At 35.6% G+C, this 21,094-nt stretch overlaps 1 non-coding gene across 1 annotated transcript; it reads right to left on the bottom strand.

Annotated features, from left to right (window-relative positions):
* Positions 1 to 19,952: 19,952 nt before the first annotated feature.
* On the bottom strand, positions 19,953 to 20,059 carry LOC141625272 (small nucleolar RNA R71). The gene has a single exon (XR_012535061.1). It is a non-coding gene; the product is annotated as a small nucleolar RNA R71 (small nucleolar RNA).
* Between the last annotated feature and the right edge of the window lie 1,035 nt (positions 20,060 to 21,094).

Genomic DNA, 21,094 nt, shown 5'->3' with positions numbered 1-21,094 from the left:
CAATGCTAAATGAGCGATTCATTTGGATCACTTGAATTGAGTTTATTTGATTGAATGTTGTAGATGTCATTAGTTGGATTCGAGGTTTCTAAAATGTAAATGCCATTAATGGAAGGAGCTTGGCCTATAACCAAGTCGTTCCTTGAAATAATACAACGATTGTTTTTAATGACAAAACAAAACCGTCCATGTGTAACATGGCGATTGAAATAATGTTTTTAGAAAGTGTAGGTACATAAAAACAATTATGTAAATACAACACAAATCCATTAGGCAAAGCCAATACATAACTTCCTTTTGATTCGGCCGCTACTCGAGCTCCATTTCCAAGGCGTAGATCCACATCTCCTTTGCTAAGCCTCTTCACGTCTCTTAGCCCCTTTTGGAACGATGATTCCTTCCCTTATATTTCGCAAATATATGGGACAATTCCTAAGCCAATGTCCCGTGCCATAGCAATAATGGCATTCATCTTCAACTTGCTTGAAGTTTTTCCCTTTCTTTCCCTTCTTCTTGAACCTTTTGCCCTTAGAAGCAAGAGCGTGATTGCTTGAGCTCCCACTAGTTTCGGCATCTTTCTCTTCCTGAGATAAAGATTATATAGATTTTATGAGGCGGTCTTCCTGAGACCGGCTCACAAGAGATCTTGTAGTAGTAGGTGGTTTAGAAGAGGTGATGAAGTTTAGGTTTTCATCCGAACCTATCCCAAAATGAAGTTCTCTAGTAGTGTCGAAATCATTGTTGAAGCAAACGTCGTCAAAAACATTGTGGCAAGACTCAATACTTATCGGTGAAGTAGCATTTGATGGATTCATTGTAATGAACTACAAGTATGGAGGAAAAGTAAATATTAACATTTGTCTTTTTAGTCATACTAGTAAATAAATTTAACAAGATATGAGCATTTATATAGTGACCTCTACCCAACTATTAAAAATGATTCCAAGATCCAAATTCATATTAACTTGGGCACGCTTTGGCGATACAACCCTCATCAATATAACTCGGTGGATTAACTCTTTAATCGATTCTACTTTTAGAACTCTTGGTCGATAAAATTACATTAATATTTATCTTTAGCCCAAAACACATCTGGCTATGGTCGAGAATACTTTTGTTGAGTTCAACCCAAATTTCGAATAAATGTGTCCATGATCCAAATCCACATTAACTTGGGCACGCTTTGGCGATACAACCCTCATCAACATTAATTTGGTGAATAGACATTTATCACCCACTTCCCCTACGTAACAAGGTTTTTAGCCCGGTTTGGCCGAGCGCACTCCCATACGAAATGGGTTTTCATGGTTTCTAATTTTTGGTAAGGCTAAGTCTCAATTGTTTATTTAGCGAGAGGTCATGTCAATTTATTATCTATCACGTTTTAAGTGAACTAAAGCGGTGAACTACGATAATTGTAATTGACACGGTTGATAAACTCGATATAAAATGCATGTTTAGTTATGGCGATTTAGCGATGCATGCAACATATAAATAAAATGCAAAGCCGAAAAATAAAATCCTAGTATGGCCTTCCTAAAATAGTAAATCTAATAAACTATTACAAATTCGGAAACCAACTCCTTTGGTCCCTTGAACTTCGGTCTTGGCACGCATCTCGAGGTAACACCGTCTTCATGGAAACTCCGGGAAAAATACAAATAATAAATAAAATTACATAATTTCCTATTATACATTTGTAATAAAAATAAATCTATTAAATTACAAAACGGTGATACGAGATCATAATAATTACAACCGAATCGATATTCCCATACATTTCGAGCAATACCAATTAAAAACTAAGGCCATACTAAGTAAAATTACATAATTCAAAAATTACATAAAATAAAAATATGAGAATCATAAATAAAATGCAGCATTATAATATGTATGAACATGCTAAATTTTATGCTAAATCGCCTTTAAAGAGTCAATACCGTATATTAACCGGTTTTTACGGATTTGCGTGATTTAACTTATTAAATCATAATTTGTTACATAAACTCATATTTATGTTCAAGTTAATTATCCTAACACACTTAGGGCTCAAAATTTAGTCTTCACTAACACTTTGACAATTATTCAACTTGATTTCTTAATATTGTTCATTATGGACCAAAAATACAAAATTATGCTATAAACTTCAAATTAAATTATAAAAATTTCAAATAATTTCGAAATTTGAAATTTAAACTCATTAACATTCCCGAAAAATACCATGACACTCATAATGTTCAAAACTTAGGTTAAAAATTTTGAATATTTATCGAGAAAAACAATGTTGCGGTTTATCGATTTTAACTAATATGACCATTAAAATATGAGAAAAATTATTTTTATCAACTTTTAACTTTTATATCTGAAATATATGATAAAATGCAACATGTGACGTTTTTATTTAGTCATGAAGTATGTGTTAGCATTATTACTAATTTTAGTCACTATTTATGTGATTTTTCGTCAAAAATTCATAAATCATGCAAAAAGACTTCACTATAGCCAAATATTTTAAACACATCTTATAAAATTGCGTGGTACAACATACTAAATTTCCATGACCATATTCGAAATATAACTCATATTAACCTATTTACCCATTTAAATACGATTTTAATTTATAAAATTCATATTTCGAGCAAAACAACTTATTTTAACATGAAAATTTACAGGCCATCAGTAGATAATATATGTGAAAACATATCCAAAAACCACTGAAAAATTCAAAGTGTAGCTATTTTGCGTCCAAATATGACATTTTTCTCATAAAAATCACATTTTTAATGCCAAAAATATATAAAATGAACAATAAAATCCATAAATGAACCAAAAAATCCCAAATAGATTTTATGACCAAAAACTTTAACATGCAAAGTGATTTCGTGATATATCATAATAAACATAAAATTACAAGTTTTATTTGTTAATAAGATTAACTCGGAAAAAACAATAAACCGATTTGCATGCAAACAACCTAAGACGCTCTGATACCGCTTTTTAGGATTCAATAATCTCATTAGTATGCATATTCATATATGAATTAATTTATTTAGTCATAAAATAAATACAAGATCTCATGCATGCAAACATAAAACAAAGTAGAGAAGAAATCGTCACTTCTTACATTTGTGTTTCGGATTTTGGGAACCAACAAGATCTCCTTCTTGTTAGTTCTTGAGCTTTCCAACAATGGATGAACAAGGTTCAAATTAAAACCTCTCCCAAAAGCATATACCCAAGGAATACCCTTAATAACCAAAATTATTATGAACTAGTAATAATATTAATCTTACTTAAAATTAGGACACAAAATATTAATTTTGGTCTCTCTTATTTCGGTCAAGAGAGAAGAGTTTTGTGAGGTTGTATTTCTCTAAAAATTTCACAAGTTGTAGAAAGAATAATAATTTTCTAGCACTAGAAAATCATATAGTAAGTTGTGAATGAATAATAGAGGAAAAACCCTCTATCTTTTTCTCTAGAAAACCGGTGGGAAGGGGGGGAAAATAGGCCAATGCATGGTCTTGTTCTTCTCAAGATGAGACTAGGCATGCAAGGCTAGATAATAGGTTTCATCATCATGTTTTCAATTAAAAATAAAAACACAATATAAAACTTTATTCCGCTCCAATATTTCGGTACACTTAGAATAAAATGGGTAGTCCATTTTACTTTGTCATTTGTCAATTTTGTCACATGTTACATGTTACATGACATGTCACAATGCAATGTATTTTTAACAATTAAAAAATTAACATATTAATAAAATATGTCACATACAAAATTAACTAGTAATTCTTGATTACTTGTACCAAAATGGTTTATCAAATTATAAATTACAACAACTTGTATTTATAATGAATTATTCATTCTGTTACAATTGTTTCGTAAACAATATTTTATTCTAAGTAATAAAATAATTCGATTACTTAGACCGTATCTAATTTAATCGAATTACAATAAGACACGTTGACTTAACTCACAAAACATCCGTCAATTTTAAGCAATTTAATTAACTCGTATCGGCATACGATTAATTAAATAATCAACTAAGAGTATTTCCCTATAGGTATGACCTAAGGGGATCAATTGATCACCACCGTCGCACGACAGTAATGTCAAACTCTAGTCAGCCAATCATTACCGATATGTGTGGACCAGTTGACTGTAAAATATTACATCCCTCTTGTATTCTTAAACATGAGATTTAAACATGTGATCATCATGATCGACAGTTGTGATCACATTATTGTCGGAGGACACTTATTCCAACAAAGATAACCTCCTACACTATTCTAATCTTCTTAGGAGATTTTCGAATGTGCCATTATTCAAGCTTGATTAATCTTTGAATGATCTTCATCTTCGCATGAATGCTTGAATAATACTTTAATAGATTTTAATATCTTGATCCTTGATTGAGGGCTTGATCATAATATGTTCTTATACACTTCCACCACAATTCTTTAAAGCTTGCATTTAGTAAGTCCAATCTAAAAGACTAAACATACAATTACGCGCAACGTGTATATAAAATATCAAGTACTCTTGACATCATCAAAACATAAACATATATTTAAATGGTCCAATAAATTCCCCCTTTTTGATGATAGCAAGTCTCCTAAAATTGTGACTAAGTATATAGTTCCCCCTCAATATAATATCGTCATCTTTATAGATAATGATTAACGCAAAATCAAACAATTATATACTAGACCGAAACTTTAAGGACCCTAAGAGACAATTGGTTCTGACAAGGAGCAAGCTTAGGAAAATGCTTACCATGGTCGTTCTTTCCCCCTCTTGACATCATCGAAAAGATAAGAACAAACATAAAATGACTAGAATAATATACGACGAGGCAAGAGAAAAGAACGATTAATAAAAACAAATAAACCGTAAATAGCCATAAGCACTTACGAAATTATAGTAGCATACAAACCAAAAGAACATGTTTTAAAGCCAAATGGGCCGAATGAAAATAACATGTTTAGAACTACCGGGCCAAACCACAAGTAGTATGCCAAAATGGGCCGAATAAGAAGCTAGTTTATGAAGGCAAAATACAACAAAAGAAAACAGAAGAAAGCAAGGGAAATAAGGAAGGATGAAAATAGGGGAGGGGCAGGATAGGATTAAGGGTGACGGATTTTATGAGGATTGACATAGCCAGGACGAGTACGTAATTCTAACGAATCAAGACGATCAAAACAACTCCGAACATGATTAGCTTGAGCGGCGAGGCTTGTCTCAAAGTTGAGAACCTTCAAAGACAAAGCCTTTGTTGCCTCCAAAGTCAATGCTTAATCCGCCTTCATAACCTTCCCATCTTTCACCAAAGCACCTCCTTGACTAGTAAGAAAAGAAAGACGATCACCATGTTGAAATACTTCCTCACGGATAGTCACTAATCCCCTTTCTAAACCCTCAAGCCTTGTGTTGATATCCTCCATCCAAGCACAAACCCGAGCATCATTCACACCTCCAACAGAGGACCCCGGCTTCCCAACACTAGACACAACCGTAACCAAAACCGTGGTTTTCTCCTTTAACTTGGCCATAATAGACCCCATAAACGCATCCAATTTTTCTTCCATAGCCGCCATCCCAACCTCATTGACACCCTTATCATTACCCTTAGAAAATACCAATTCGGGTCCTTCAAAACCGAGCCCCATCAACTTTATAACATGGTCACACATACCGTCCTTAGCACTAACACCATAGCTTTCCCGACTCACAACCCGCTTAATTTCCAATAGTCTCGAAATCCACATACCGTAAGGAAGATCAAGAGTAGTACAATACTTCTCTTTTGTGACGGTAATGATAGTTTGAACAATCCGATTAAACACAAGACTAGACAAACTCACTTTTCGGCCTTTTAGCCACAAATACAAGATAATAGCTTCGTAGCTTGACACCTTGTCCCGTCCTCCCCTTCTCGGAACGATTGTTTTCCATAAAAAGTTCAAAAAGAACTTGAGTTTGGCGTAGAGAGGACGAACCAAGATGTTGCTATTTTTGGAAGCAAGCTCATCAAAATACCTCTTCATAATCAATTGTTTATCATCACCCACATTAGACCATTCTTGACTTGGGTTGATCTCGGTTCCATCATGAGGAACCTTGAAAGCAGAGCAAAAATCAGCAATGGTGACGGTGATGTCGACACCACTAAAGACTGCATGCAACATTCCCCCTTTAGCTTTCACCGAAGCAAAGAACTGAACAACCTCAATCGGGTATGTACGACCCGAGAACCGACTAACATCATTCCACCCTTGGAAATCAAGAAAATCCACAAAGAATTTTAAAGATGGAATATTAGACAACCAAGATTTGGGATAGTACCTTCCACCATGAATGGAGTATTGTAAAACACGAGAAACCAAGTTGTTTTTGTTCTTGGTCATTCGGACACGATGTAAATCGACTTTGGTTGCGCTTTTCGAAGGCTCTCGAAACACAGTCCTCTAAATCCCATCCCGAATAACAACCTCGGGTTCACTATCTTCTCCAATATCGTCTGCTACAACCTTATTCTTCCCCTTATTCACCCGTTTTCGTTTTCCCTCGGAGACCGAATCATCCCGGCCATAAAACAAGGAGGAAGGTGATGATGGATGTTGGTTTGTTGGAGTGAAAGTAGAGGAAACGGGTTGATGGGATGATGGTGGTTGTGGTTGATTACATGGTCGTGGTTGGTGTTGGTTTCAGGTGGCGGATCAAGTGTTTGCATGTGGATGGGACATGGTTGAGAGATGAATGATGATGATGATGGAGATGGAGTGTAGGTTTGGTAAAGGTAAAAGCAAAAAGCAAGTGGGATATTGACCAAGGCACACGGTTAGGGGGTAGATATAGGAGGAAATCTACGGTAGGGTTAGAGTTAGATGTTTACACAAATTAGAAAACTAATTTGGTAAACGATTTTTGTATAGATTTGGAACTCAAAGGCTGGATGTATATGGCAAATATGTCGCATAAGGACAATGGAAATAAATAATTTTGGATAAAAATTTGGTAGAAAAGGAATATGGAAAATAATTTAGATGAAAAATTGGTGAATAAAAGATTTGGTGTATCTTAATTTGTTAAGAGAATAAGTTTCTATGAGCCTTAATGACTTAAATACAGACAGAATATATACGATAAATAAATTTCTATAAAACGTAAATATTCATGCAACGAAATATACAAACACAGTCATACAATCTTATCTTATACTAGTCAATCATTGAGAGATTAAACATTTTATAGAAGCTTAGGTGCCCCCAATTCAACCAATTTCCAGCCGTAAAGTCTCAAAACGTCCTCTAGCTAAAGGTTTTGTCAAAATGTCTGCCCATTGTTTCTCCGTACTACAAAATTCGAGTTTTATATTCCCTTTTTAAACCTGGTCACATATAAAATGGTGTCTAATTTCAATGTGCTTAGTACGCGAGTGCTGCGCGGGGTTTTGGAAATTATAATAGCACTCGTATTATCACATAAAATAGGAATACAACCTACGTTAACACCATAATCACATAACTGTTGCTTAAGCCATAATAATTGAGTACATACCAGTCCTGCTGCAATATATTCGGCTTCTACTGTTGAAAGGGCAACTGAATTCTGCTTCTTTGAACCCCAGGTAATAATGCAAGGTCCAACAAATGTGGCAACACCTGACGTACTTTTCTTGTCTAAGGAGCATCCTGCATAATCAGCATCTGAATATCCGACATGATCAAAATGGCATTCCATAGGATACCATAGATATAGTTTGGACGTCCCAATAAGATATCGTAAGATTCTTTTTACGGCCGTCATATGCGATTCTTTGGGAGATGATTGATATCTCGCACAAACGCATACACTAAACATTATATCTGGTCTACTTGCAGTTTAATTTAGCAATGACCCAAACATTCCTCGGTAAGTTATTTCATCAACAGACTTACCGTCTTCATCTAAAGTCAATTTCTTGTCTGCGACCATTGGAGTAGACATAGGATGGGAATTTTCCATTCCGAACTTCCTATTTAACTCCTTAATGTATTCCTGTTGATGAATCTTGATGCGTTCCTCAGTTTGTTGAATTTGTAGACCTAGGAAGAATTTCAATTCTCCTATCATACTCATCACAAATTCAGAAGTCATCAACTCCGAAAAATAAATAATGTTTTATCTACGGATCCTCTCTTAAATCCACTTTCGAGTAGAAATTTCGATAATCTGTCATACCAGGCCCTTGGTGCTTGCTTCAATCCATACAAGGCCTTGTCTAATTTAAAGACATGATCTTTAAATTTGTTATCCATAAATCAAGGAGGTTGTTCTACGAAGACTTATTCTTGTAGATACCCATTTAGAAACGTTGTCTTGACATCCATTTGGAAGAGTTTCATTCCTTTATGAGTTGCGAATGCTATCAGAAGTCTAATAGCTTCAAGACGGGCCACACGTGCAAAGGTCTCGTCATAATCTATTCCTTCTTGTTGATTATAACCTTGTACCACCAATCTTGCCTTATTTCGAACTATGACCCCGGCATCATCTAGTTTATTTCTAAACACCCATCTGGTTCCAATTACAGATTGATCCTTGGGTCTAGGAACTAAGTGCCAAACTTTGTTCTATTCGAATTGTTGAAGCTCTTCTTGCATAGCTATAATCCAATCTGATTCTGCGAGAGCTTCCTTAATATTCGTTGGTTCAATTGTTGATAGAAACGAATAGAAAGAGCAGAAATTATTCAAGGATCGTCGCGTTTGAATACCCTTTTTAATATTACCAAGAATGCTTTCCATAGGGTGTGAACTCTTGTATTTCCATTTTGTTAAAGTACTTGGTTCTTCAGCATTTGAACTTGATCCAACTTCATTTGACTCAGAGATTAAGGATGTTCCCCCTGAATCCAATCCTGGTGTTGTAGTTGAGTCAGGTATAACTTCAGACTCATTACCTTGATTTGGATTCAATGTTATAGTAGCATCATCTATAACATTGGGTTGATAATCCTTATCTTGAGACAAAGTTATAGTATCATAAACTATAACTTTAGTTTTCTTCTTTTTGTCATTTGAAGAATGATCAAGCTCATCATGTGTTCCTTCAATTTCCTTGTCTTGAGACAAAGTTATAGTATCATAAACTATAACAAACATGGATCATCAAGTGTAACTTTCATGCATGAAAAAGAGTTAGTAGGCACAACATTTAAATCTACCATATACACATTTCATTTTCTATGGTCTTCAAGAATAATACTACTTGTACCTTCAATTATAATGCGACAAACATCTGCATGAAATACAACCTTGTTACCTTTGTCGCATAGTTGAGATATGCTAAGTAGATTATGCTTGAGACCATCCACTAGATAAACATCACTGATTGCATGGGATTTAAAAATTCTAATTTTGGCCACACCAATCACTTTGCCCTTCTTGTCATCCCCAAATGTTACCTTTCCTCCATTGAAAGACTTGAGTGAAAGAAACAGTTTTTCATCTCCAGTCATGTGTCTTGAGCATCCACTGTTAAGATACCATTGGTTGTTTTCTTTCACCATAACCTGCACAAGGATTAGAAACAGTTTTTAGGTACCCAAGCTAAGTTGGGTCCTTTACGGTTAGTTACTCTATATACCATATCCTTTCGTACCCAAACTTGTCTAACACTTGTACTTCTAAACTTTCGGTAGTTTCGTCTAGGAGGATTTCTAGGTCTAGGGGACTCCCTGGGTCTCACATATCTAGTCTCCTTGTGTTTAGGTCTACTTTGTTTAGGTTGACAAGGAGTTTGTGAGGTACTAGGCCTTTTAGTATAGTCAAAGGCCATGTCGTAGAACCAGCGAAAGTTGTTATTTCTTTCTTCATTAGGTTCATCTATAGAGGATTCATCATCCTCAACTACTGCGTCAACCATTTTAGCAAATTCAGTATTCTTTCGTATATCTTGTACACGTTTGACACAATTGTCTTGGATGTGACCCGTATGACCACAATAATTGCAAATCAAGTATTTAGGAAGATCAGCATATTTTCTTTTTCTGAAATCATGATCAGAAGGTGTTGATTTGCATTTAGAATGATCTCTACGGCTGTAGCACTCATGTCTTAAACCCATCTTCATATTATTGTCAGATTGTTTGGTTAGGAAGTTTAGGACTTTGGTGCTACCTTCCCATTTGTGGTGGACTTTCCTTGCATGTAGGAGTAAGTCCTTTAGGGTTTTAATTTCCTCAAGACATTTCATGTGATCTATGTCATTATCCTTCTTGAAATTGCCATGAAAGTCATGGAACCTTTTGTTAAGAATAAATACAACATCCGAATGTTGTTTTTTTTAACATGGATCATGTCAGTTTTAGATTCCTTCAATTTCTTTGTGAGAAAATCTATTTCTTTCTTTTGGTCTAAAATCACTGCTTCATTAGATGTGACTTTAGACTCTAAACGTTCTTTGGCTTTTCTAAGTTCTAAAGTTATAGCTTCATTAGCTATAACTTTGGCTTAAAGGTGCTTAATATTACGCTTTAGGTATAAGGTTATAGCTTCATTAGCTACAACTTTAGACTCTAGTTCCTTCTTCTCATCATTAGCAGTATCTAATGTTGTGGCTTTATCAGTCGTAACTTTAGATTTCAACTTCTTAGCTTTTTCCTTTAAAATATGATTCTCCTCAGCAATATCAAGAATATGTTCTTTTAGATCCTTTAGTTCCAAATTCTGTTCATGACATTTGTCAAGCGATTGCTCAAAGAATTCAATTAGGGCATTTTTAGAAAGTTTCTTAACACGCTTTTTGAGTTCAAGATAACTAACCTCATCATCGTCATCTTCATCTGATTCTCCTAGAAAGCAGTAATTTGAGTGACAATATGTGCTATCATCGTCGCTGTCAGATAATGGGTCAAGACTTACGCTGCTGAGACAAAGACTTGCTACTTCGTCTTCTTTAGATCCTTCATCATCTTTAGAGTCAAGATCTCCCCAACACGAAGCCATCATTACTTATTTAAACTCCTTCTTTGTCATCTCACGTTTTGTCTTGTCCTTAATTTTCTCCCATGTGGGACAATCCTTGATCATATGATCAGATTTTCCACAGTTGAAGCAACCTCTGTTGGCAAATGACGATTTAGACTCTGTTGCTTTCTTATTGAAAGACTTATTGTTATTAGCAGTAGACTTTGTTTGCTTGTTTCGAAAGATTCTATTTTTAAAATGACGAGCAAACAATACGGTATCATCTTCTATGTCGGAGCTGACATCCTCGCTTTTCAAGGCTATGTTTTTACCTCTACTTGGTTCTGCTTCATCAGCATTTAGAGTGAGTTCATGGGCCATGAGGGCACCAATGAGTTCTTGATAGGATAGGTTATCAAGATCTCTTGATTCCTCCATTGCAGTCACCTTGGCGCGCCACTTTTTAGTTAGGCTTCTAAGAACCTTTCTTGCAATGTCCTCGGTATCAAATTTTCTTCATAGGTTTTTCAATTCGTTTATGATGCTTAAAAAACGTGCGGACATACTATCCAGGGACTCATTTGGCTCCATACTGAATAGCTCATATTTCTGTATTAACAGATCTATGCGGTGCTTCCGAACGATGGAAGTACCTTCATAAGCTAGTTCAAGGCCATCCCATATTTCCTTGGCCGTTGAGCAAGAAGAGAAGCGATCGAATTCTGCAGTAGTCATGCCATTCTGTAATAGGCTTATTGCTTTAGAATTCTTTTCGGCCTTCTTGTAGTCAGCCTCGATATAATCCTCTTCCTTTTTCTCGTAGGTAGTGCCTTCAGTGGATGCAACCAAAATTTTATGCGGTCCGTTTTGGATAGGCTTCCCAAGTAAATGAGAGCGTTACCATTTGTAACACCCCCATTTATTCATGACCCTTGTAACACCCCCATTTATTCAGGAGTCTTTAGCTAGGCTTCCTAAGTAAATGAGAGCGTTACCATCTCGCTTGCCCGAGGTAAGTGATACAAATTAAACAAACCAAAGTACTTTAATAAACTTTAAATCAAATCAATGGCTTTATTACATTAGTCCAACTGAAAATAAATAATTAAAACTTGCAGCGGAATTAAATAAAGTGAATAATTAACTAAATGATCTAGACTTCTAGGTAGTCTGGCCGAAGTCCTCACGCATCCCCATACGCTCCCAAGTCAGCTAATCTTAAGTACCTGTCAAGTTTGCTCCTCAGTTACGGTTCATCACAGGTGTTCACGAATACACTGTCAACCACGAGGTTGAGTAGGGACTAAATAAACAACAACGTAATAATTATTAACCATAATAAGAACATAAGTGAAAACAGCAGGATTAGTACATTAATAAAAATCCATCTCAGCTACAATAACCACTGGTTATACTGTCATCCATAACTTTCACCCATCCATACCCCATACTACAATCTCAACAACTCCTCCCCAAACACCGTCTTAACGCTTCCTCAGCTCCGAATGTGCACATCTCTCTAGTAGTGAGCCTACTAGAGAAGAGACTCTGAGGGGCAGCCAGTGATCAACTGACGCCACAAGGACTAGCGGTTGCTCAGACCGGTCCCTTCAAATACTAACCAAGGACTAGCGGTATATCGGTCCCTTCAATAGATAACTTACAAGGACTAACAGTTCGGTCCCTTCAATCAAAATACAATAATCACCAATACTCGTAAACAACCCAACTCCATGATCTCAGTTCCACATTCGTACTCACAATTGCAATATATAAATCAACCACATATATAAACAATTAACAATCACATAAATGTAAGTTGAGTAGGATAATCCCTACCTGAGATGGTAGCAAATCCAATAAGCCAAATACAAGCCCAATTAGTACTCGTCTCTACCACACCGAAATCTACAATTATAATAACATACACTAATTATTATTAACTAACAAATTAACTACTATAATTCATTTACCCATTATAAACTAAACTAACTACTTTAACTAATTTTCTAAAGCCTTGTTTACGTCTCACCATACACTACTACAATTTCAAGCAAAGATGACGCCTTTTAGAAGACAGTTGGTCACGGAACCGTCTTTAGTCATGCATATATATTGGCGCCCTTCATGATTATATGGATAGCATGGTTTACAAATAGAACCGTCCTTGATTTTTATATAACGAGGACGGTTGGTCAAGAAAACCGTCTTGCTTTACAAAAGACCACACTCATTGGACCCAGCCGTTCTGTTTGTAATACATGTTTTTAGATGAAACTCCATGTCTCCGTCTATTCTACCACTCTAATGCGTACTCACAGTTACATACTCCCTCAAATCCCCCGCCCTATCTCAAACGTCAACCACCACACCTTCCATTATCGCCGATCACCACGCCATCGTTCCCTTGCCTTGTCAAAAACCACAACAATTCACTCTCCCTCTATCGTTCTATCCCAATCACCCTAACATATTCCCCCAATAACCAACAACCACACACCTTCTGTCACCACTACGCACAGGCCGTTGCTTGTCGTCCGCGCCGCTGGTCATATACGCCGTCGTTAGCCGCCGCGTTCCATCACCCTATCCGGCCTGCAGGCCCCTCACTTCATTGGTAGAACTTCTACTTTGCTTATATTCATGTAATTAATTATTTATTAGTATAAATTTTGATTAATACAATTTTGTGATTTATATTTCGGATAATTCACGCGGTACCCTTAAAGTTGGTCATTTTGCACAAAATACCCAAATTTTTGATCCGGAAAACTTAATGAGGCTATAACTCGTGTTTACGAACTCAGAAAGTAAAGATTTTTTTTTTTTCAAATCGATCATCTTTCTGAGTACTACGATTTGAAAAAAAAGTTTGACGAGTTTGGAACTCGTGGCCAAGAGATATGCTCACTCAAAGTTTGTTCGGTCGAAAAAACTTTGACACACAATAACTCCTAGTAGCGGAATCCAAATGCACCATTTTTTTTTTTCAAATTGTAGTTCTCTAAAAGATAAGCGATTTGGAAAAAAATTCGTCACTTTTGGAACACGTAAACACGAGTTATGACCTCTTTAAGATTTACGGATCAAAAATTTGGGTATTTCGTGCAAAATGACAAACCTTAAGGTACCGCGTGAATTATCCGTTTATATTTTCTATAGTTAGTATAAATTTTGTATAATTTGTTTCCGATTCGATTTGTTAGTATTTGATTGTGATCAATTTGGGGAAGTATATCATTTGTTGGATGGTTAATCGTAGTCAATTATGTTCTGTGTTGTTTAATTTAGGTCTGAAGAATACACTATGTTCTGTTAACCAATTTAATTTCACCATCTTCTATAATATTTACTCAGTATATATTTTAACAGATATCTTTCCATATCTCACTGTGAAAAAACTCATCATTAATTGAAATAGGTGGGGGTTTAGAATTGATCTTACCTTAGGAGAGCTGGCTTAACTGAAGAAAATGTGGTCTTCAACAACACTCGGTTGTTATCTGAAGGTTTTGTTTTTATGTAAACTGATGTTTAGAGGGTGCAAGTTATTGTTCTGGTGCTGTGAGACGTTTTCTGTATATATAAATTGATGTTTTATGCTGTCAGATGGCTTTTTGTGTAATTAGAGGCTGCAAAAATATTAGCTAAAGGTTGTTTTATTTTCCCAAATTCAGTTGGTATATGCTCTAAGAAGATGGAACATGTTTGGTAGTACTTGCATACTGTTTATAAGTTAGTTACATGATTATTTTTTTGTACACCAATATGCTATGATAATAAGGGTTACTAATTCATTAGGATTGAGTTTATGTAAGCCGTCACTACTAAGACACGGTACCATGAGTGGAGTGAAATAGATATCATTTGAAACGCTTAATCCACTCCGCACATACCTCTCACTATTTTGAGAATTCGAAATATGAAGTATGAACTCAACACATATTACTCCATAAATGCTATTGGCGCTCAAACTTAAGAATTTACAGTTATTAATGAATAATTTGAACCTAGTGCACTGCTTAATATTTCTTTACTGGGGAAGTAACTGAAATACATGGAAGTAACCAAAACTTGCTTTGTCAAATGTCTTAAAAAAATCAGGCTAGTTCAGGGATTTCTTTTTTCGGATTTGGGGGGTTTAAGAAATGTGGATAGTAGTGGTACATGAAGCTCTCTATGCCGTACAAGTACTGTTGAATGTAATCCCTGATTGAATGTAATGCTATTGATAAATGACGGTTGCATTCCTATTATCATATAGATGTGTTTAAAAGAGTGTACTCTGATAGATTTAGTGATATATTTCAAAAAAAAAATATTGAACATTGAATAGTAATATAGAATATCTATGTATGGATTGGATTTAAAATGATGTCTAGAGGTTGCAAATTGATGTTTAATAAGTCTAAAGATTTTGAGAAGTTCAATAATAAGTTGATTTCTTATTCAATTTTTTCCTTGAGTATAGAGAAATACTTTGGAAGTGCAATGAAGAAAATTAAAATTATGATGATGATGATGATGAAGTTCTGGCTGAGTATCTATGGAGGGGGTCTAAGAGAACCCAAGGATCGACTACTTGTGCATCTATGGAGGGGTCTAAATCACATCTAGCTAGTGAGGAGTCGCCCCATAATGAGCCATCACATAAGGATAAACCAAGTAAGGAGCCATCTAGTGAGGAGCCACCCTCAGAGGAGGTTTTCTGTACACTAGAGGCCAACATTCCTAGGTTTTTATATTAGCTTAATTAGAAATGCAGTGACTGTTCTTAGGATGTTCACCTGGTTTCTTAGCCAAAGATGGATAAATGCAGGGGAGAATTAAGCAAATGGAAATTTGATATTTCATTCATAATTCTCCATTACAGAAGATGATAGTACTTATAAGGTAGTTGACTTGGAAATTAAGCTAAGGTTAAGATAGTAATTAGCCTAATAGACCAGCTGTATTATTCTTATCACCAAATTATTCCTTCTAGGTACTAGCTGACTCACTGTCCTTGTTTGTCCTATTCAGGTGCTCCAACGGATCTGCACATGGGGCCATGAGTTGTACTGGTGGGTGATGGTACTGACATTCAGGTAATTTCCTTCCTTCAGTTCCCTTGACACGAGCACAAATAGTTAGGAAGTTAGTTACCCCTACTCTGGCACAATTTCCTGCATTAGCAATGCCATAGTCCTGACTGAATTTTCCTGCAACTGTAATGCTCTGCAGTTGAATATCAAGTGGTGTATCAGGTTTCCTATCCTAGCACTTCAGGTTGGCGTTCATACTGTTCAAGTACTTCTGAAATGCATACCATTCCATTATGATTATTACTGTTTACTCATGCTAAGGGTTCATTTAATTATCTATATAAATGCATACTTTCTGAAATGAAAAGGCTTGCATTATTACTGTTTGATTGTTTATATAAATGCTAAGGCCAGCATTATTACTTTCTGAAACATTAGTGTTATTTTCACAAGCTTGATTTGTCAACTAACTATCTAGTGTGAAATGCATACTTTCTGAAACATTTGTGTGATGAGTATTTGTAAAATGAATGCAGTCTATGTAAAAGATAATCATCCCTTCATCTATAAATCATCATTTTCACAAGCTTGCTTGAATATGAGACTATTATAGTAACTAATACTTCGTTAAGTTATTAAGAAGTCTAGAGCTATATGAATGTTACACTCTATTACATGGACACTAAATAGTTGAAGTATTGAATTTTCATTGCCAAAACACTGTATTAGATACATTTAAATTATGATTAATTTTAAATGTGTAGGCATGGAAAAATTGTATATTATCATTGTCAAGAAACCGATAAAGAGGCTAATCTCGAGTTGCTGGTGATTTAAATCCATTTTATGATAACGCTAAGGCTAATCTCGAGTTGAGATCTAAGTCGAACTTGAGGTTATCCCATCAATTAGCTAATTAGCTAAGTTAAAATGATGTCTAAAAGAGGCAATACACTTTTTCATAGTGGGAATCGAGCCTAGATGCTCCATATATTGAAAGGTATGTACCTTTTTTTCATACTACTATTAATTATATTATTCAGTGCTACTTATTAATACGCGATGCTGATTGTTTTATTTTATAAATGGTAGTAATCATTGGTTGTTAGCTGCTATTAATCCAAAGGATAATGTAGTATATTGGTGTTATCGAGCTGGAACTCTAAAGCCTCGTAAATTTTTGAAGGATACAATTATTTGGTAAGCTTAGCATGTATACGATTTAAGAAATTGTCGATAGCTTGTATTTTTGAGGTTCAAACTTATTTGTTTTTGTTTGGTTGGATTTTAGAGTGTAATTGTAAGATTTGCTGGATTTTTTGAAATGTAGCCGGATATAATATTTAAGGTATATAGTCTTATAGGTTATGGATGAAATAATTTCCTTTTCAAAAATATGATTGTGTGAAAGCATATGGATGCGTGCCAATATTGTGCAGGATATATTTGTAAATTGCGTGAAATTGATTTCAAAAATTGGCACAAAAATGTGTAGATGACGGTTCCTTGACAAAGCGTCATGAAGCTGGCGCAAAAATTGCGCGCGCCATTTATCCAAAACAAGATGGTTCTGACGCGCACCCATCCTCTAAGAAAATGATGTGACTCATATTTGTGCACATTTAGTCCCCGAATTAACCTCGTTCTCATGATTTCTAGCGACTATTAGGGTCATTTCTTATCTTTAGTTCCTTATTTTGAATATTCTTTGAGATTTTGTATCCTTGGTAGGAGAGGATTGTTAGCCTTGCATTTATGGAGCAAAATAAAACTAAATGGATCGCATCTAATGACCAAGCATCGAAGAGGAGACCAATACTAAAGGCCTAAGCAAACAAAACAAGTGAATTGGGCAATGATGAAGCTCGCCACGACCCCAAGACAGTCCCCACGGATTGTTAGGCAGTCAAAAATATGAGGAGAAACCCTGTCCCAGGATCCGGGGATCCGGGCGTCCTGAGCTCAGCACAAGCGTCTCAGCCCAGGATCCGGGCGTCCCAAGGCTCGGCTCGAGCAGATCTTCTTACAGGATTCGAGCATTCTTTAGCCAAGACGCGCGTGTCCTTGAGGGATTGGCTACCCAGCTCGCGCGTGTCCCTACGGGACTTGCAAATCGTCAACTTCTCTTAGGGTCTTAATCGTCATTTAGACCCTTAGTAACCCTAATCCTTGTACTTAATCCTTAGTGTAAATACCCTATTGTACTAGCTAGATAGAAGGCATCTCATAATCAAGTACTAATATCTCTTAATTTAGTCTTAATCCAAGTTGTAATACACATTTCAATATTAATCACATCTTAATCTTTCCTTAATATCTCAATTGTTCTTAGTTTTAGTTGGGTAATTAGAAGATTATTTGGGGTTTATTGGAGGATTGACAACCTTCCATCAATCATCAAGTTTACGTCTATTATTCTTTGCTTAATTATTTGGATCATCTCAAGTAGGTTTTATATATTCCCTTTTACCTTTGCTTAATTATTGTTAATTACATCACTTGTTCATCATGTTTTGCTTTGTTAATATGATTGACATCCTTATTAGCATGTTAAACTTGACCATGAGTGAGTAGTCTCTTAGTTAGGGTTAATGAAAAATTAGGGGAATCAATCATGGGATTAGATCTATGCTTAAATTAGTATGCTTTTATAATCAAATGCTTGCTTGTTATGATTTCAACCTATGCACATGTTATGTTTGATGAAATGCTAGACTATGAAATCTTGCATTTTTTTACCCATCTCTTATCTTTTCAATGAGGCTTGTAAGATATAAGCCAATTCAAACTTTGTTAGACCATGCATAGATTTGAACAGGAAGACACTAAGTCGACTTGTAGGTGTTGTAAAGTCTTGATCGACTCGGCTCTGGGACCTAAATCTTCCATGAATTGTAAGATATACACTAAGTCGATTCCAGCACGACAATAAGTTGCTTGCATCTATTTGAGAACATGTTTGTATGATCTATTTCCATGATCCCCTTATGAACCCATGCCACCCTAGTGCCCCTAATAAATTGTTTACAAACCCCTTTTATTGCTTTGCTTTGTTTTCCGTAATTTACATACATCTTGTTTATTAGTCTAGATTACATCTCATCTCAACCCAAATTGAAATCCTAAATCAATACCCGTCCCTTGGAATCCGACCTTTACTTACCACTCCAATAAAGAGTAGTTTTTAAAGTTAGAAATATTGTTTTGGTTGAAAGCTTTAACGACAAGCAATCCATTCACACCAAAAATAGCGCCGTTGCCGGGGACGGTGTTCAATTGATTCGATTTTCATTAATTGTTTTTAATTGTGTCTTTCTTTACCTTGGAGAAGTCAATCTCCTTAAGGTTGTTCTAATTGTTTTCTAGTTGTTTGATATTTTGCATGACTAGGAGATCACAAGGTAATCCATTAGCTATTGATCTTGAGATTGAAAGGACCTTAACCAACAATAGAAGAGTTGCTAGAGGTACTTCAAGAGTTGTGGGCATTGGAGAGATTTTGGACATTCAACCAAATAACATTGAGTTTGTCAACCCTTTTGCAAGAGAAGGAGAGGATAACCCAATTCCAAACCAACCAAAAAATCAACCAATAATGCCTAAATTTTCATCTCATTCCGTACCTACCGAGGAGAACCTACCAAATGGTACTCCTACACCACCACATTTAACCCGTAATTTCATTGCCAAATCCTCATTCATAAAATTAGTTGAGAGAAGTGAATTTGGATGGATTCCTAGTAAGGATCCTCATTTACATATGGAGACTTTTTGTGACTATTGTGATGCAATTTCTCAAGCCGGAGTTACTCAAGACCAAATTCGGTGGGTGTTGTTTCCTTTTTCCTTAATCGGAACTGCAAAGCAATGGTTGAAGAGCCTAGACAAGGCTACCCTTGGTATTGATTCATGGAAGAAGTTAACACTTGCCTTATACAAGAAATTCTATCCTCCGGAGAAGACTAACATGTTGAGAGCCCAAATCACCGGGTTCAAACAAAGGGATGAAGAATCATAATATGAATCATGGGAGAGATTTAAGGACACTTGTCGCTCTTGTCCACACCATGGACTTACTGAGTGGTTCCTTGTTCAACTGTTTTGGAACGGCATATATGAAGACTCACGCAATCACTACTACAAATATAGGCAACTACAACGGCCCTTTAACAACGCTTATTCATGAAAATCACCATAAGACGTTGTAGAATGGATGGCGCGAATTTTACCAAACATAACTACAACGGTTTTGTGTTGTTAACTGTTGTTATTGGTTTTAACAACGGGTCATACTTTCAAAATCGTTGTTAATATAAAAACTAATAACAACGGTTGAATCTGTAATACATTTTAACCGTTGTTAATAATTTGGCGCAAAATTAGTGAAAAGTAATTACAACGGTTTTTTTAGAACCCGTTGTTATTAGGTTGTAATAATGGTTGTATACTGAATAACCGTTGTTATTAATGTTATGCAAATCTTAAGAACAACAGATTGCTTTATTCTGCTATACGCTATAAAACACAAACACACGCTAATACTGCTACTATACACAAATATCATCCTCCATTCCTCCCTGATCGTCTCTCTGTCTTCATCTCCGTCACCGTCTTCTCTCCCTCATCGTGTTTATCAATCAGGTATATATGTTTCTTAGCAACGCTTATAGATATAGGATTGTATGTTCAATTTCCTGGCCTATGAATGTCGATTATTTTTGAGTTTGTGAATTTTTTGGGTTATTATCTGATTTGTTGATAATTTTGCTTAATTGCTTTCCCGAATTTCTTTTATTTGTTTGCCTATTATTGGATTTTCTGAATTAGTTTCCTATATATTACGAATGTAGAAAAATTACTCGAACTTGGATGATTGATGCAAATATGAGTGACCGCAACTATAAGGATGATTTAGCTGAATTTTATGAAGTCGTTTCGAACAATTTGAAAGGTTCTTCTAGTATTGCACGTCCTTGTGAAAGATGTGGTAATATTAGGTATATGGCTTTTCCGGACGTAAAATACACCTAGAAAAGTGGAGATTTAGTCGATCCTATACACGTTGGATTTTTCATGGGGAACCATTAGAGGACAAGAATAGTTTTGAAG

Source organism: Silene latifolia, chromosome X (assembly GCF_048544455.1).
Source record: "Silene latifolia isolate original U9 population chromosome X, ASM4854445v1, whole genome shotgun sequence".
Classification (NCBI taxonomy): domain Eukaryota; kingdom Viridiplantae; phylum Streptophyta; class Magnoliopsida; order Caryophyllales; family Caryophyllaceae; genus Silene; species Silene latifolia.
Note: the sequence above shows the minus strand (reverse complement) of the source record. Positions and strands in the feature narration are given on the sequence as shown.